Source organism: Drosophila hydei, unplaced genomic scaffold (assembly GCF_003285905.1).
Source record: "Drosophila hydei strain 15085-1641.00,03,60 unplaced genomic scaffold, DhydRS2 tig00008114-arrow-pilon, whole genome shotgun sequence".
NCBI classification, from domain to species: Eukaryota; Metazoa; Arthropoda; class Insecta; order Diptera; family Drosophilidae; genus Drosophila; species Drosophila hydei.
The window spans coordinates 4,618,803-4,638,759 of NW_022045827.1; the positions used below are offsets into that span (position 1 = coordinate 4,618,803).

Sequence of the window (19,957 nt, forward strand, 5' to 3'; positions counted from 1 at the left end):
AAAAATTGTATAGCACTTCCTCGTCTGTGGCATAGATATTTGAACTGATATGCACATAGTTTTACAGGATATCTTCAATGCGTTGATTTTATACTGAAAACATGCCTTTGTATATGGTGTTTTTTTGCACCATATAAAAGTAAGCTTTGTGCCGCCAGCCACGCCTCACTTGGTCCTAGTTCTGTTTTCTGCTTTTGACAGCTGCACAATTTGTGCACAGCTCTTGTTCATTTGTTTGACCGTCTGTTGTTGTTGTTTTTTCATTGTTGTAGTTTTATTTTTCGTTTGTTTATTGTTATGCCAAAAATTGAACACACAAAGCAATTGCTATGCAACATTTGTGCGGACATGTCGCATCGAATGAAAAACTACAAATAAAATTGCTGTGCAATTGAACATAGGCAACACACACACATTAAGACCTGTGGGTGGGTGCGGGTGATTTCATTTTTATTTTGGGCGTGTACAGTTTAATATTTTTATAGCCAGTGTAGAAAGCACATTCGTTGCTTGTCATGTCATGCGGTCAATTGTTTATTGTTAACAGGTCTGGCCGAGCTCACAGCATTTAGATTGCGCTCTCAGCCAAAGTTTAACACGTCTTTTCAAACATTTATTATTATGCTTTAAAAATCAGTTTAATCTTCAGCCAGAGTAGTTCTGTATGTCTGTCTTCGTGGTAGATAAATAATGATAACTAAAGGCTATTCATCCAGAGCAAGCAACAAGCAAGAGCATGCTGGAAAAATATTGAAAATAATTGATAAAAATCGATTTAAAAGCTGCATTTATGATTCATATTTTACTAATTTGAATCGTATATTAAATATATATTCAAAAATAAATTTAAATTCCAATGTAAGCTAAAGATATTTTATATATAAAATGCTACATATCAGCTGCAACCACAACAAACTATTAAAGTGATTAAAAATAATCGATAGATATCGATTAAGCATATTTCATAAATTTTATTTTTTTTATTTATCCTATGGGATTTATTTAAAAATTTATTATTTATTATTTATGTTATTAGTTATCCCATGTGAGCTATACAACACTCTCTCAGCTTGAAGAGCTGACAATGAAGCAACTGCAAAGCGTCACAGTCAGCGCCCTCAACTAACAGCTAATTCGTTGTCTTGAATTTTGTATATAGTTGTTATATTATTTTCTTTTTGATTTGTTGCCAGCTGGATGGTCTTAAGCGACACACACTGGGCGTATACTTTATTAATGCACTGTAAGCAGCGAGCACAATGGCTTGGCAGCTGCTGACCGACTTCATCAACAAAGGCGGCGCCTTGGGGCGCAAATTTCAATGCGTTTGAAGCATTAAATAAATGTCCACTAAAAATGTCTGTGGCCAGTGTGGCCGTTGCTGTTTTCCCTGTCGCCTGTCCGAGCGTGTGCCTTGTGGGCGTTGTGCAGCTGAGCAGAGCACAAAAGGCGCATTTTATAGAACGGGCACAGGAACAGGCACAGGCACAGGCACAGGCACAGTTTGCTTCTCTCTCTCGCTCTCTCTACGCTAATATCTGGTCACTCGCTCGCTCGCACTCATTCATGTCTCAAGGACATGTTCGTGGCCGACTGCCGGACTGGCCAAAATCGCTGCAAGTGCTTTTAAGTCGTTGTCAAATGCAAAAAGCACAATAATTCAAATTTATGACGCGCAATTGTGTTCATCTACACGCACAGCCCCGTTTTGAGATTTCCTTTATTTCTACTTCTTTTTTTTGCCGACAGAGCTGCGGCTCTTTGAATTTGGGCATAAATAAAGTAAAGTTGCCCGCAGGCTGCCAGGCAGACACACAGCTCTTCATGAAGTATGTAAATTTACTGCCCACGACTGAACTGACAAAGAAAGTGCCATAAAATTGTTATAATTTGTGGTTCTCTCACTGCACAATTATTTTCTCTGAGTGCTTCACTTGCTGTCTAGGTGTGTCAAGGTCCGCCCCCTTCGCACTATGTGTGCGTGTAGCTATTTGGAAAATTATCTGCATTTGATTTACAGACATTTTTGAGTTAAAAACTGTCGTAAAATATTTGAGCTACATTGAAGTATCACAATTGCAACTTGAGCCTCAGACTCGTTCACTATGAAAGTGAAGAAATCAAGTTCATTTTGAATGGGCTTAGCATTGGAACTTAAGGTCATGTTTGCCTACATTGCGGTTAGTTGAATAAATTATAATTGAGTTCTATTACGGAATTCGAATAGAAACAGTTCTATTGTTTATAAAGGGTATGAGATATTTGGTTCCGATCTTAGATTTAATCGATTTACATCAATTTTATCACAGATCAGTCAACTTCAGATTTGTCTTAGTATTGTCTTAGATTAGTAGCTACTAAAAATTAAAAAAAAACGGATTAATACTATACTATTACTAGTTAGACTCAAATATATATTGCAGAACATAATATATGAAGTTGTAATAATATCAAGTAGTTATATTTTTTTTTCGTAACCAAGACTAATTTTTGATAAACTTAATTTAAAGAACTTTTATTTTACACATTTTTTTATTTCTCAAATACACATAATAGAAGAAAATGCCATATGGCCTATCTAACTCCACACCACACATTCTATAATATATTGCCAAAAAAACATAATGAAAAATTAAAAATATTCCACTTAAATGCAATTGCAATTGCTTTATGCATGCCATAAATATTGCGTATCTTTAATTATTTAAAACGAATTAAGACTGAACCAAAAAAAACAACAACTTAAAAAATACCTATAACAAATATTATATGCAGCAATTAAATGACCACACGGCGGCATATGCTGCCTGCACTAGTAAAACCAAAAACTAAAAAAAAGTGAATCGAGTTAGTTAGGCGAGGCCAACAATTAAAAAGCAATATAAATACGCTAAACTATTATTTAGAGCGTCGTGTATTTGCGGATTTATAAACAAATCCCCAATGCAAATCAACGAGGCGAATTGTGCGCCGAACAAAAACCAATTTGATTTATGCTTATGCATTTGCAGCCAGAGACAAAAAAATGCATTTAAATGACCAAAATAAAATGCAAATAATTGTGCTGGCCAAATAAATTACAGAAAGCGCCGAGCGTGCATAAAAAAAAATTGGCAGACATGAACCGGCAGACACATTGATTAATATGAGGCCAAATGCATTAGGCCAGTAGCCATAATTTATGGCCCAGTCCATATACATATATATCTATTTGTTTAACGTATTTTACTGGAATATATATGTTTGTCTATCTGTTTTTTCCACACTTTTTTTGAATGCAGCACAAACTTGACCAAAATGTCAGCTGCGCAAACAAGACTAAGCCCTGCCGCGAGTCACGCCCCGCTAGGGCTTACTCTATGTCTGCTTTTGGTTTTTTTTTGGGAATAATTTTGTCAGCGCGTTTGACATACGGGCAGTTCGTTTGAATTTCCATTTGCAGAGCAGACAGAGGCGCGTGGTTCACCTGGCCGTGGCGCTAACCCAGCTGACCAGCTGTCAACATGCCGCGCGCAGCTCACAGAGAAATATTGAAAACGAAGCGAACCTAAACTGAAAATAAAAACAAAAAACTGTCGAGAAAATGAAGGAAAACACGTTCAATTTTAGCAGCTAGCAAAAGGCAATAAACGCAAAACGCAACCAATTGAGTTCGAATGCAAATATTTGAACACTCGCAGCACAACACAGACAACAACAGCGCGACCAGCAGCAACTACCACAAAATGTTAGAAGCCTACAGCTCGAAATTGAAATTGAAAAGAATTTCGCGCCATTTAACAAGTTTGCAGGCTGCCAGCGAGCGGTGCGACCCACGCACATAGACATGCCCAAAAGCGTTACGGTTTCTGTTTCTGTTTCCGTTTGTTCGAGGCGAGTGAGCGCGGCACTGTGTGTGTGTGTGTGTGTGTGTGTGCTATATTTGTATTTATATTTGCTGGGCAAGACCCAGTAGCAGCTGCCAAAAGCTACGTGTTTGTGTGTGTGTTCATCTGCTGTGCATATCTGTCCAATCACTAACTCAGCTCCAACAGCAAGTGTTGTTATTCATAGGCAACTTTCCTTCCGGGAAGTAGCCGAAAATATAGGAAATAGAATGATTTCTTAAAAGAAAATAGAAACATTTTCTGATAATCAAAAAGTAAAACTCGAGGAAACATAAAGATCAACAACAAATCGAATCAAAGAAAGGCCAACAAATACCTGATGAACTGATGAACCTCTTAAGAGCCTGTTGAGAGTAAAATCAATCGAGTACCTAATTGCTGTATGCAAAATGTATTAGCATGTATTATTTACAATGCGAATGAGTCAGCTAACTTTAAGCTGCTTAAAGATTATTACCGAATATTATGGAATTTGTGTATCATCATACTTCATACTTAGACGCAACATTATAGCAAAAATGCTCATATAAACTCATAAAATATTTATTTTTGCCTCACTTTATGCTCAGGCGATCCATACAAATGTTAATTCAAGCAGAAAACGCTAAAGGGACTTGGCTGCTAACATTTGCCATCAATAGCCGCTTTTTACTCATATCAAGGCAAAGTTTCTTATCGGCAGCTCCAGCAGCAACTTCAATGACAAATTGTGAAAGGAAGGCAATGGGCGGGACACAAGTACGCAAAAGTTGCAACACACACCAACACACGCACACACACAGCATAGCATACTCTTCATGCTGTCAGTGCGTCGTTGTCGTTGGCGCTGTCGTCCTTCGCATCGTTGTCACAACTTGCCACTTTGCACGTAAATTTTTGTCGCCTTCGCCTTTTGCATTGATAAGAAAATTCATAAAATACTTGGAGAACTGAGCACAGAAAAAAGAAATGAGAAAAAAATAAGAAACGGAGCAGTGAAATCCAATCGGATCCAACTCGAGTGTGTCAGCAGCCGTGAAAGTGGCATTTGAGCTCTGCAAACTTTACCAACTTGCTAATCTAATGAACAATTGTGAATGCCGGCATTTTGCACCTTGCACCTTTAACACGTTGTGGGTCGTCCTCGTTCTCAATCCCGTTCCTATTCTCGTTCTCGTCCTGATCATCGTCCTGGGGCCAACTGCAATTGGCAGCTTCAACTTTTGACACACAAATGCATGGAATTGAAAATGAAAATGAAAATTAAGCAAAGTAGAGGAGAGAAACTGGGAGCAGCGTCAGCTGCTCATGTCAAAGAACAATTTTTAATCGAATTTACCTACATCACGAGGCGTATGCGTAATGTGCATGGAAAGAAAATTTAATGCAATTTCACATTAAATTGCAAGCAAAGTTTGCAGACGGCAGCCGAGCAACTCAAACAAGCCAACAGTCAACTTAATTGTCATAATTTGTGTTTACAAACTTGACGAATTTACACACACAAACACACACACTCACACACACAGCTCTCACGGGGTAAAAAAAGAACAGCTCTGTGGGACTGTAAATGGCGGCCTGGGCAGGCAGGCACATGTGGCCAGTTGGCCGCTGCCTGAGCTGTGGGCAGGCGAAACTTTTTACACAAAACTAACAAACAAAAGGCCAAAGTAAATAAAACGAGCGCCCAGCTGAACAGCACAAAAGGAATGCGGCTATAACAATTTCTGCTGTAGCTGGCGAATGCTGAGCGCAAAAGCAGCAAGAAAACAGGCTCAATTCGAAAATGAAACCTGATAGGCCTTTGTATACTCCGTATGTGTTAATTATACGAACTGTTGAGCGAGTGATAAGCCTATAAACGTATACAAATAATTGCCACAAGTTTAGAAAGCATTTCGAAATATTTTTGAATTTTAAAGTTTCTATTTTGGAAATTTTTATTCTTAGTGTCAGATTTTTAAGGTGAAGTTTGTAACATTTTTTTAAAAATTAAAAAAAAAAATGCATTTATATATATTTTAAGAATTACAGGCATGACAAATGGTCTTCTGAATATACTCAGCATATGACAAGTCCAGGGTGTGTAAAAATTATCACACTCTATTGCTGAATGCCCCGTGGCTGGGGTAGAACAAAACACCCAGCTAAAATTGGACACTTACTGCTGGAACGAGAATGACGGCAAAAGACAAATAAAGGCTAAGCAAATAAAATCTAATAAAACGGAGGACACAAGAAACCAAGCAAAACCAGCGAGAGAATGAGCTAAATGCTGGCGCAGACGAGGCGCGCTGTAGAGGGGGATATAGCCAGGCAGTCAGGCAGTCAGGCAGCCAGGCAATCAGCCAGCTGAAGATGAAGGATAACAAATGAAATAACAACGTACTAGAGAAGTATGTTTCATTAGCGCCAGCGCCAGCACCAAACCAAGCCAAACCAGAGCAGACAACAAACAAGGACAATCGACTGCCGATGATACTGCCACCGAAATCCTTAAAATAAAGTAACTCGCAAACTAACGAAACTGACCAAAAACAAAAAAGCAGACAAAAAGTAAATGGTAGAAACTAGCTTGGTAACAGTAAGAACAAGAGCTGCTCCAATGTCGAAGTTTAAATGCTCTTGCGGACATACAAAAGATTACATACATCAACTCAAATGATATCTATAATTTATGTGAAAGTTTGGGAACTTTTAGCAATTGCAATTGATTTGTTTGCTTATACTAACTGTTGTTAATGGCAAAAATAATTTTGCTTATAGCAGGTCAGGCTAGCGAGTATAAGCAGACTAGACTTAAGCAACTGCTCCATATGCAAACTATATACATTTTTACTACATCTTTAAAACTGATATAAGCCAAACTCTTTACAAGAAGTTGCACTTAAGAATTACCTTTATTAATAGCTAGTTTAACTTTGACTATACATTCTTTTTTATTTCCACATCTTTTTTAAACAGAAGCTGGGAGTTATAACAAAAATATTCATCGGATAAAGCAGATGATTGATTAAAATAGATTGTATGAATTCAAATCGATTTTGAAAATAATATATTTTTTATGATACTTCTAAGTACCAAAAAAACAAGGTTTTTTTATGCTGCCCAACTGTAAGTTTTTATGAACTTGGCTATTAAAATGTTAACTAAAAAAAATGAAATTAATATTTTTTATAAACAGCAATATACTCAAATCACAGCTTGCCCGAATAATAACACGTATCTCAACAGACGATTGCAAGTTTTTTCACAAGTTCTTTGAGTGGCAAAATATCCACAAGCATGCAACCGGCCGGCTTTATAACACTTTCTTTTGATTTTATCATAGGAATATGTATAAGTGACATCACAACTTCCAGGCCTGTTGCCAGTTGCACAAACTTCTGAGAAGAAATTGGTTAAATCGATATTCGTATTGGTGTCTTTTGTATTCACTTACTAATCAAAAACTGATCATCTGCAATCGATACGATTGCCAAGTGCCAAAGCAAAGAGCATCTCAAAGCGAATATCAGCTTCATGGTGAAGAACTTTTAGCACTAATGTTGCAATTTTGTACTTATTTATATTTGACTTATAAACTTAAATAATATATAAAAATATATATATTATTGGTTCGTCTAAGTAGCGTAACTCATATGCTAATAGGTAAAAAAGCTCGACTAGAAAATACCCAGATAAAATTTAATAACTGCATTTCAGTCACGTTTTCAATCGATAACAATAAAGCGGAAATAGCTATCGATTATTTCGTTACAGTAAAGTGATCACATCTAAAATCTGAAGGACTAAAATATAAACAAGTAATGAATGTTAGCTCCTTTAGAAGAGGTGGAGGCGATAACGTTAGTGTCAAATATGGGAACTAATGCTTCAAGACTGTAGAAAATACAGGGTACTGCATAATTCGTTTTATGCATCGAAAGAGGAGTAGAGCAATAATATACTTTGATAATTGATGCAATTCAAAAATAAATTCAAATTTATTTTCTGAAATAATTGCTGCAATCTTATCCCTCGTATTCATATAACTTTAGATTATTGCAAAATGTTTCTGTCCTGAATAGTGAAAAATCCACAGGCATTTTGGGAACCGATGCTTTCGCACTTTTTAGTATCTTTATTATAGTAATGTCTGAATTCTTAAGCAAAATCCAGGCCTGGGACCAGCCAATAACACAAAACTTTTGATAGTTCTGTCCAACTGCAAATGAAAATATTGAGCTCAGCTATTATAAGATTAAGAAACCAAAACTTACAAAAAGTATTTTTCATTTCATTCAAATCAAAAGGAAAGCAAGTATATTTTCTAAAATACTTGTTGCAAGTTTGTTCCCTATTGCCCAACTAATTAAAAGTTTTTCTTTCGAGCGTTGCAAACTTCTTCACATCTATTCGGAATGATAAAATATCCACAAGCATTATTAAAACCAATTCTTCGGCATTTTTTATTCATTTTATCATAGTAATATGTATTAGGATCTTTGCAACGTCCAGGCTGAAGACCAGCTCTACAAGTTCCTAAGAACTATTGGTTTAAATGCTATTGGAATTTATACATTTTGTATTTGCTTACTTGTACTAAGCTGATGACTTGCAGAAAGAGAGATTGCAACGTTTAAAACGTAAATCAAGGTGAATATCAGCTTCATAGTGAAGACCTTTTAAGACTAAGGCTACAATTTTGTGCTTATTGATATGCTACTTATATACTCATATATATATATATATATATATATGAGTATATATATATATGTTTTGGGTTCGTTTAAGTGGCGTAACTCATATGATTAAATATGCCACGCTCTCAAGAGGCACATATATTCATTATATTTGATTAGCCAAACTGTAGATAATACAGTTTGCCTCGATCTGCCAAGCCCTTAGTCAATCTTGCAAAGGAATAACATTTCACAGCTTAGACTCTTTATTTTGCCAATAACATTTTTGATTCAACTTCGTCCTACGTTACCACATTATTCATATCGGAATGAGTTAGACCTTTGCTCTGAATGTTGAAGTATCCGCAGCTATGGTTCGGACCGACGCTTTCGCACTTTTTATTAAGGTGGTTAAAGTAAAATGAGTGAGCTTTTGAGCAACTTCCTGCCGTGAGACCATTTTTACAAACTCCTGAAAAATATTTGCTGAAATCGCTGCATGAATTGATTTGTTTCCTACTCGCTATACTTTCAAAATTCTATTTTTTGTAAAGTTTGGAGCTGCGATAGCATAGCAAAAAAGCAAAGTGCAAATCAAACCGGATATCAGTTTCATAGTACAGACTTCTTGAGACTAAGACTACAATTTTATTTGTAGTTTGCACATATTATTGGTTCTATTAAGTAGCGTAACTGATTTACTAAAATTATCTAATGCTATATGCATTTAAATAAATACTTTTTTAAATATAATAAAGTACTGAGATCTCAAAGCTAAAGAGTTAACCAACCAACTTACTGTAAAACTTGCTCTGATGCGTACGAAAATTGTAAGTTTTTTAATAGTTTCCTCCATTAAACCAAAATGAATAGAATCGTAGATCAATTAGCAGATTAAATAATTATGGATGTGGCTCTTATCTTTTAGAAACTGCATCTAAAACATACGCAGTAAGCGCTGCATGTGTGTGTGAAAGTATTGTTGCTTCTGTTTGTAAAGAAGTAGCATGGAACTATTGAAACATCATGTGTACATATTGGTCCAGGTATCTCCTTGTCAGGCATTCTCCACTTCTAAATTGATCTTACAAGAAGTTGCAATTAAGAATTGCCTTTTTTAATAGCTTATTTAACTTTAAGTATAAATTCTTTTTTATTTCCACATCTTTTTTAAACAGAAGCTGGAAGATATAAAAAACATATTAATTGGATAAAGCAGATGATTGATTAAAATAGATTGTATGAATTCAAATAGATTTTGAAAACAATATATTTTTAATGATACTTCTAAAGACCATAAAAAAGGTTTTTTTTATACTGCCCAACTGTAAGTTTTTATGAACTTGGCTATTAATATGTTAACTAAAAAAAACTGAAATGAATATATTTTTATAAACAGCAATATACTCAAATCATGCTGATACATATCACATCTTTAATACAGCCTGCTTAGCACACGATTACAATCTTTTTCACATTTACTTTTATAGGCAAAATATAAACACCCATCTAACTTGGACATATAACACTGTCTTGTTTTTATATCATAGTAAAATGAATAAGCGGGATCACAAATTCCACGCCTGTCGCCAGATCTACAAATTTCTAAGAAGGAATAGGTTAAATCGCTATTCGTATTGGTGTCTTTTGTATTCACTTACCCCTCAAAATCTGATCATTTGTAGCCTGTGGGATTACCAAGTGCCAAAGCAAAGAGCAACTCAAAGCGAATATCAGCTTCATGGTGAAGAACTTTTAGCACTAATGTTGCAATTTCGTACTTATTTATATTTGACTTATAAACTTAAATAATATATATAAATATATATATTATTGGTTCGTCTAAGTAGCGTAACTCATATGCTAATAGGTAAAAGAGCTCGACTAGAAAATACCCAGAGATATAATTTAATAACTGCATTTCAGTCATGTTTTTAATCGATAACAATAAAGCGGAAATAGCTATCGATTATTTGAAACACACTTGATATGCGCGTGCTATAGATAGATATTCGTTACAGTAAAGTGATCACATCTAAAATCTGAAGGACTAAAATATAAGCAAGTAATGCAGTTATTAAATTATATCTCAGGGTATTTTCTAGTCGAGCTCTTTTACCTATTAGCATATGAGTTACGCTACTTAGACGAACCAATAATATATATATTTATATATATTATTTAAGTTTATAAGTCAAATATAAATAAGTATAAAATTGCAACATTAGTGCTAAAAGTTCTTCACCATGAAGCTGATATTCGCTTTGATTTGCTCTTTGCTTTGGCACTTGGTAATCCCACAGGCTACAAATGATCAGATTTTGAGGGGTAAGTGAATACAAAAGACACCAATACGAATAGCGATTTAACCTATTCCTTCTTAGAAATTTGTAGATCTGGCGACAGGCGTGGAATTTGTGATCCCGCTTATTCATTTTACTATGATATAAAAACAAGACAGTGTTATATGTCCAAGTTAGATGGGTGTTTATATTTTGCCTATAAAAGTAAATGTGAAAAAGATTGTAATCGTGTGCTAAGCAGGCTGTATTAAAGATGTGATATGTATCAGCATGATTTGAGTATATTGTTGTTTATAAAAAAATATTAATTTCAGTTTTTTTCAGTTAACATATTAATAGCCAAGTTCATAAAAACTTACAGTTGGGCAGTATAAAAAAAACCTTTTTTTATGGTTGAAAAATCATGTGTTCATATTAGTCCAGGTATCTCCTTGTCAGGCATTCTCCACTTCTAAAGTGATCTTAGCACTACTTGTTTGATTAACCTTAGTAATATCAACCGTGAGTAGAGACAACTTATCTAACAATTAATTTAAGTGCGTGGAATATAGTTTTGAAGATTGTGAAATATAATAATTATAGAGGTGTAATACCCTTACTTTATTGCTTTATTAAATTGAACCTGTCTCTTTATATATTCTCTATATTCTTTGAGTTAAGCATTTCTTTTTCATTCTTCTTTTATATTCTCTTCTATGATTCTCTTTCCTTATCTTCCGTTGTCTTCATTGTCTTTGCTCTTCTATATTTTTATATCTTTAGCTTTTCTTTTCTATTCTTCTGTCAATTTATCTGCTATGATTCTTTTCTCTGCCCTATTCCTGCGATGCTTTAGCCTTGCCTTTCTCTTCTTCTTGTTGGCCGCTTCTTATGCCTTTTCATATAGCTCGCCTTGACTCTGCTGCAATATCCCTTTAACTAGATATTACTCTAATTCTCTTATAATTAGATTACAAAACAACTATTTATATAGAGCAATTATCAGTGGGTAACCAATCAAGTTGAGAACCCGCACTGGGAGCCGTTAATAATTTGTGCAATTGAATTTAAATCGCTTTCAACGGCATCTACTATCTGGGGACGTGCGTGCAGGTGGCTGGTGCGCGCGCAATAAATAAAATTCAGCTGCCTTTTGTTGTTGAAAATCATTAAGATATTTAATTTATCTACAGCCGATGAGTGCGTCGGGAGCGCGCGCATGTCAACTTTATGACAAACTGTTACATTGTATTTCCGTGATTTACGAAGCGCGATAAGAGCATCAGCATCAGAATCAGCATCAGCATCAGGGTCGTCGCCAGATACACAAGTGTATCGTTATTTAAAGGCACACGCGCTTCCGCACACACACGCACACACGTGCAGAGGCAGGATACGGCAGGCTGCGTGTCGCACATGCAAAGTGACTTACAATTACAGTACCTAGCACCTCCAAGTATCTCTGCGGTATCTGCATCTGTATCTGTATCTGTACCTATTTCTGTATCGCGGCCAATTTGAGCAGTTGGCAAATTTGACAGCACTTCGTGTTCTCTATTTAATATTGCTCACACGCAAAGTTAAAAATACACGAGCAACGAAATAAGTATAAAAATATTATTTCTCAAGAAAATAACTAAGAGTGACGACTAGCTAATGCTCTGTTTGCAGTGTTATCACCTAAGGCCTCTAAAGCCGTGATTGCAACTACGACTCTAAAAACTCCAGCTTATTTAATGAATCATATTTTAAACCCCTTCAAACATTCTTAATAAACATGGTAGTTTATCTAAAGCAAGCATGAAGTGAGCCAAGCTTCTAGCTTCGTTCATTTTCAAAAGAATTTTCACAAGCTAACGAATATGCTAAAAGCGAATAAGCTCGCTCCGCCTTCTGGGAGCAGTGAAAAATAAAAGCAAAAATGATGTATGTATATATATGTGTATGTGTGTGTATGTATGTGTGCGTGTATTTGAGGCGAGCATCTAGCAAGTGCTATCATAAATTATGTCTAAAGTTATAATGGCTCGTGCGTCTAGTTTTCCCATTGTACTCGTTGTTTTGCTCTTGCCGCCGCTGCCGCCGCTCGGCATTTAATAAAATTTTATGTGCCGGCCAGAGTATAGCGCCAAGTCACGATATTTCAATTATACGCTCCATGTGAATTATGTGCATTGCTTTTAGGTTGCCTCGCCAGCGGGCAGCGGGCAGTGAGAACAGAATGGAACGCCTGATGTAATTGGACTATCAAAAAATTATATTAAAAAATCTACATTTTTTATGAGCTTATCTATTCCTAAGTTGGGTATAAATATTTGTTAATAATTATACGAAAATTTAAAAAAAAATGAAAATGAGGTTGGTTTACTTAACAAGCTTTGAGCTGGACACATAACAAAAATAAACAAATATACAATAAAAAATATATTTAAATTGTTTATAAAAAATATATTTAAATTCTTTATAATATTTAAAATGATATTAAATAATATTTAAAATTATGAGAACAACTAAAGGCTTATAGAAATGAAAGAGAGTTTGTAAACTCCCAGTCAATTGAAATGTCTTCGTTCAGAATTCAGTTCATATTATCAAGTAACAGATTCAACTCAAGCCCCAATTAGCAACATATATATAATAAATAAAAAACATCTTATCATTTTAAAGTAATAGGAATTTATTCTGTTTTCAGATGCTGTTCCTGAAAAGCCTACATAATCTATTCTGTAAATTTAATATATCTAAATCAAATTTGAATACAAAACAAATTTCCAATTGATTGCTTTCATATAACAATTTAGTATATTAACTGTGTTTTACTCATTTTGAAATGCTTGTCTGGGCCGGAATGCGTGTTAATTGTCTCATTAAACCCTTTCAGTGGCTATGAAAGTAACTCAAGCATATAAACTGTCATGCTGTAAGTGTTCTATGCACATCAAACTGGCTTAACAACGGCAGCAATTTTAATCGGCAACGATTTTCCTCTTTATTAACCATAATTAATCACTTTGTTCGAGCAGCCACATCCCAGAGCAACAGCAAATCTATTAACATGTCTTCTATCCCTCCCCGATGCGCACTCTGTGTGCTCATGGCTTTGTCATCATTTTGTGCTATGATTAAAATGAAATTTCCAGCCGAAACTATAATTTGCCTGAAAGACATACCAAAGACAAACTTTATATCAATATAAGCTGTGTCTGTGTGTGCGTGCGTGTGTTTGTGTGTGCTTAAGCATTCAGCTTATTAGAAATGCTTGAATAAATTTCGACTATAATTTATATTCATAAAATACCTAATTCGAGAATTGTGGATGATTCGCTTTGCTCAGTCATTTATGCTTGTCTTTACTTTCATCTCGGTTACAAATAAGTTGAGTTAATATTTACCGAGCCACGCACACAGCTAGCCAGTTTATGTTCATAATTTAGTTTCAATTTTACTCATTTCATATACATATTTCAGGCTCAATTTATGCCAGAGATTTCCTATCACGCATTTTGGCGACAATTTGGAAAATGTTTTCCGCTACGCTCTTAAATAAACAAGATCCAAAAGTGACGCATACGCCGTGTTGCCGTTCCCCCCACCACCCACTGCTCCTCACATAATATTGTAGCACAAATATTCATTTAAATTCTGCTGGGCACATCACAAAATAGCAATAATAGCACATTTGCAGCCTGATTTGTTCTGCAGCCTGATTTGTTCTGCAGCCCCTTGTGAAATATTTAATAACACAAAGCGTGCAAAAAGCGCAAAATTTCTAATTGGATTCGCAGGTGGCAGCTCAGGTGCGTCACACTCCCAACCAAATACATTAATTAAAATTGCCTTAAAATTTTCTATGTGAAAGCAAAAACATTTGCGCAATACTGAAATCCGATACAAAGCTGGGATATTTGCTTTCAACTTTGCTATAGTTTATTATTAAAGTTAAGCAGCGATAATCCGTTGTGATACATATATATATATATATATATATATATATATATATATATTTATATATTTAACTAAAGCAAATAATTGACAACTTTAGTGGTATCTTGTATCTAGCATAGAGCGTCACAATTTTCTCGTATTGAATTGAAATATTGTACTCATAAATTGTATATTCTTTAAGAGAATTTAAATTTGTATATTTTAGAGAGAACTGCTGATTATTATTATTATTAATTCTATTTAATCGATCTATTGAAATAGCGACAAGCAGACCAACAGAGCCGAATCAAAAATATATTAGAATATATACATCAATATATATAGCTGACTCAATACATTCAGACCGTGTCGAGTTTCTCTGTATTCTTCACATGTCACTATAAATAATAACGATATCTATATTTTTATAAAAAGCTTAACAAATCTAACAAATAATAATATGTCCGCCTAGGGACAATTGAACCTAACAGTTTCTAAATAATGAATTCATTTTATTGGGTAAGGTCTCTCTCTCCCTTTCTCGATCTATCTTTCTCGCTCTCACACTCCCTCTGACATTCCTAGGCTCATTATTATGTGTATCTGTTCTTAAAACTATCAGCAATTATTTCTATTTTGAAGCTTTCACAATGCTTAAATAAAACAAAATTTATATTAAATTATTGAATAAACTTAGATCATATTTCACTTGTTTAATCAGGTCTTGCTAAATTCAAAAATTGATAAACAAATTAAATGTAAAATAAACATAAGCGAATATTATTGAACGTGTTTATGGCCTGGCAAATGTTATACTATTTTATTTTTATCTAAATCTTGCTAAGACCCGCAATATGCAATGGCAGTGGGCAATCTAATTCCCAAAACAAAGGCAAACATTGCCACATGATGTTGAAAAATTGCGGGCATTGTTATTCAATTATTTACAAGGCACGCTAACCAGTTGCGACATCATGGCCTAAATCTATAACAACAGCCACGCAACGGGACACGCACACACAGATATAGAGGCATGTTTTTACAGTTACATAATAAACTAAAACAGCACTGCAACTGGAGGGGGAGGCAGTCAGGACACTCGATGCGCGTACACGGCCAAATGTAGTGACAGTTAACATTAACACCAATACAAGCGTAAACAGATGCTTACACAGCTCCGGCTGAGGCCGGGCTGCATATGCAGACGCCATAATGAGGCGTCACGGCAGTAGTTGTTGTTGTTGCTGCAGCAGCAGCAGCAGCAGCAGCAGCAGGCAGCCAATTTTAATTGAATTAGAAAAACATACACCAGACGCCTGGCTCCCCACAGCAAGTTTCCTGTTTTTGGTAGCTAACAGGCATGCCTACAGCCATTGCTGCCTCGCCCCTCACCATAACAAGCCAGCAGCACCAGCAACCAGGCCACAATGTCACTCAAGCAGGTACTAAAGTTAATTATTGCAATTTCCGTTGCAAATTGTTTTATGCATTGACAGCATGTGGGCAAGGGTTCTGGTTGCGAGCTGCAAATCGGACGTTTATTTCATTAAGTGCCGCTATTTTTGGGTTATAGCTCGTTTTACAGCCCCAGCACATGGCGTACGCATGCCCCAGGGTGATAGGGTATACACTTTGCTCTCTCACACTCACTCCAACTCTCATTCAGAATGAAAACCAAGTTTCAATGGCTTTACATAAACCTAATCAACGCCTGTCAACAACAATTTTGCACATCTTTCAGTAACTCTAGTCACTCTCGCCTTTAAGTCATTGGCAGAGTATCTGCTATTCGTTGTGCTCGATACGGTCGCTTAGCGTACATTGTTTTGTTTTATTTGCTGCTGTTTAGTTAATGGTTTAGCGTGTTTCCCCACGATGTGGCAACAAAATTTTTGTTTATGCGCCGCAAACATTTTCACCACATTACCCCACAGCCTCCTCCGCCTCCGGCATTCACAGCAATCAGCGATTCGCTGCGCCTGTTGATGGCATTAAATTTTATTTCACTCAAAAGTGCGCGCCCATATAAGTATGCTATGATTTGTATGTGTGCTTGGCCCGTTGCTGTTGCCATTGCTATGGCCGTTGTTGCCACCGACTACATTGTTAACGAGCACACGGCTGCTGCTGCTGCACATTCCGCCGTATTTCGATAAATTTCCGCTCTGGCCATACAAGTGTGGCACAAATTGCGCTAATTTGCTTGATGGTCTAGTTTTATATTTTGTTACTTTTGCCTTTTCCATTCCCTGTAGGTATTTGCTTCTCATTGGGTAGCTTAAATTATAATAGTGCATGTATTTATTTGTAGTTTTTGCTGGGCTTTTGACATGAAATGTTTGTTGCTTGAACAAGCTTTGCATAGCAATCATAAGTAGTAATACATCTGTTTGATAGTTACTAATGTATAACTGGATGATTATTTTGAAAAATAGTAAAATTTAGAAATTGTTGACTGGTTTGGCTCTAATTCCATATATATACATGTGTTGTTAAGGTACTAAATTTGATTGTACAGGTTCTACACTATTAAAATATACATAAAAATAAAAATAAAAAAAAATAAAAAGTAAAATTTACACAAACAACTTTAGGCATTAATAAAACATTAGTTTGATTAGTGTTCTTATGTATTGCATATCGTACTGAAAGAAAGTTGATATGAAGCAGACGATCACAAGGTCAAACCAATGAGCACTGCATAAAGTGATCTAATAGTGCTGAGAAGAGAGAGGCAGTGTGAGAGGTTCAAGAGGCTCAGTCGGCATATGATAAGGCAAAAGACAAAACACAAAATGCGATCAGAGTTTTAGACTAAATCAAATAAATTAAAACAGAGTCTGAACTGCCCATCGCAGATGCATCAGAATCACGCCAACCCCAACATATAAATAAACTCAGTTGATATAGCCAAGTTGAGCCTCTAATTAGACTTCGATGTAATCAAAATGCTTGTTGCAGTTTTAGATTACTTTATCATCAACGGAGGATTAACGATATATTATTCTATATAAAAATGATATATATGTACTCAAATAAACTCCGTACAGAAAAAGGAAGAGAAAGAAAGAGAAGCGAACTAGACATATCAGACTATATCATATTACTATTCTCCTTCTCTTTCACTCCTTACATATATAGATATGGCTATCTGTAGATACCTTAGAAAAACTCAGCAAGCCAAACAAACTTCACTTTAGGCCTACAGAAATTCCGCCTTTAGCCACTCCGCGCTCCATCTCAACTTGCCCAAGTTGCTGTTAATTAAGGCTAAAACGCACATTTTATTGAGCATAAAATAAATGTAAGTTAATCAGACGTTGGCACTTGTCCTGCGTGTGTATTTCGGCGCATTTTAACTCAAGATCATGTGTAATTGACCTTCCATCGATAAACTGCTGTGAAGTAGCAGCAGCAGCAGCAACAGCAACAGCAACAGCAGTATTTGTAGGTAGAGCGCAGTGCCCAATCCAACAACAAACGCAAACGCAGACGCAGACATTGAAGCAGCAGCTTAGCAACTTTCACATCACTAAACCACTGAAAGTTGTTGACTTTATGCAACTTTTTCGTGGCCACAGACAACTACGTGAGCCACCAGCAAGCACACGCCCCCACGCCCGCCTCGGCCCTGTCCTACGCTGGCGAGCAAACAAGTTTGTTGTGCCATGCATTTTTTTGCACTCATGCGACATTTCTTTTGCACAAATATCAACCCGATAAAGTGGGGGCGTAACTGGGCTGAAACTGCTGGCGTCAGTTGCTTTTAAAATGCCAGCAGCAACAACAGCAACACCATCAATAAACAGAGACAGAGAGCGAGTGGGAGAGAGAGGGCGCGAGAGCCAGCAGCTTACACACTCTCATATCGCTGTGTACATGGCACGACGACACGTGCTGCAATTGAATTTGTTCGAAAAACGCAATAGAAAACACCCACAGAACCGAATCGAAAATGGAAAAACAAAACTAAGGCAAAAGCACTAAACATTTCCAAAATGTGATATGATTCACTGAGAAATGCTCTCTAAGCAGTTTAGCGAAGCTAAATTTCAGCGCAGCTCAAAGAGCCTTGTTTGCCATGTAGCTGTAGATATTTTGCTGAAATGGGATTATATACACTGCGGAGCATAACTATGAGCGCACCCACTTTTTCCAGTGTAAAGTCCGTTATAGATGGAATACCGAAAAAGTGTAAATGAGGAATTAAAGATAATCGAAAATAATATTATTTGAGACCAAAACAAAAACAACAATATTAACGGTACTTTTCTTATCTGCTTTAATGTGGTTTTTGCGCTAGTGCATAACTATAAGCGCACCTATTGTTCTTTCATAATCTCGTTGGCTTTAGACTTACGCGCATTAATTGAAGATTAGCATTATTTAAAAATATTCAAATTTGAGAATGCCACGTGGTACATACTTAAGTGACATAGAGAAAGGGAAAATCTTAGCCCTTATTCATGAAGGAGTCTCCAAGAGGGAGATAGCTCGCCGGATTGGTCGTTCCGATTGTGTAGTAAGAAATTTTTTTAAAGATACCACAAATTATGGTAAAAATAAGACTGGTGGCCCAAAATCGAAAATTTCGGATCGATCCCAGCGACGGATCATTAGTTCTGCCAGCAATTCGATGAAGACGGCACGTGAAATCGCCGATGAATGTGGCCAAAGTGTGTCCCGCTGGACAATTCACCGGGTTTTAAAGAAGTCAAAAGTAATTACAAGACAAAAGCTTCAACCAGCACCTCGGTTGCTAAGCCGACACATTGTTGATCGCCTGGATTTTGCCAGAATCAACATGGCAAGGGACTTGAAAAATGTACAAAAAATTTCCAAAACATATTTGGACAATAGGGTTTTCAATTTTAATTATTTTAACTTTACAGACTTTTTTTTCTGACGAAAAAAAGTTTAATTTGGACGGTCCCGATGGCTTCAATGGATATTGGAGGGATTTGCGTAAGGATCCACGATATTTCTCTAAGAGAAACTTTGGAGGCGGATCTCTAATGGTCTGGGGTGCGTTCGCAGTAAATGGCTGCTTGGAATTGGCATTTCCCAGCACGCGTATGAATTCTGCAGAGTATATAGAAGTGTTGCAGATGAATTTACTGCCGACATTTCGAAGAAGAGGAGCAAGGAAGTGGGTGTTCCAGCAGGATAATGCTGCTGTGCATCGAAGCCGGCAAACTTTGGAGTGGCTGGACACACACAA

The 19,957-nt window shown here is 36.2% G+C and overlaps 2 long non-coding RNA genes across 2 annotated transcripts; one reads left to right on the plus strand and one right to left on the minus strand.

The window, feature by feature from the left end:
* Nucleotides 1-9,942: 9,942 nt before the first annotated feature.
* LOC111599472 lies at nucleotides 9,943-10,279 on the minus strand. Its single transcript, XR_002751431.2, has 2 exons — nucleotides 10,192-10,279; nucleotides 9,943-10,135 (listed from the first exon to the last, which is right to left on the minus strand). It is a non-coding gene; the product is annotated as an uncharacterized LOC111599472 (long non-coding RNA).
* A 472-nt stretch (nucleotides 10,280-10,751) lies between these two features.
* LOC111599497 lies at nucleotides 10,752-11,107 on the plus strand. The gene is made up of 2 exons (XR_002751436.2): nucleotides 10,752-10,858; nucleotides 10,915-11,107. It is a non-coding gene; the product is annotated as an uncharacterized LOC111599497 (long non-coding RNA).
* The last annotated feature ends 8,850 nt before the right edge of the window (nucleotides 11,108-19,957 follow it).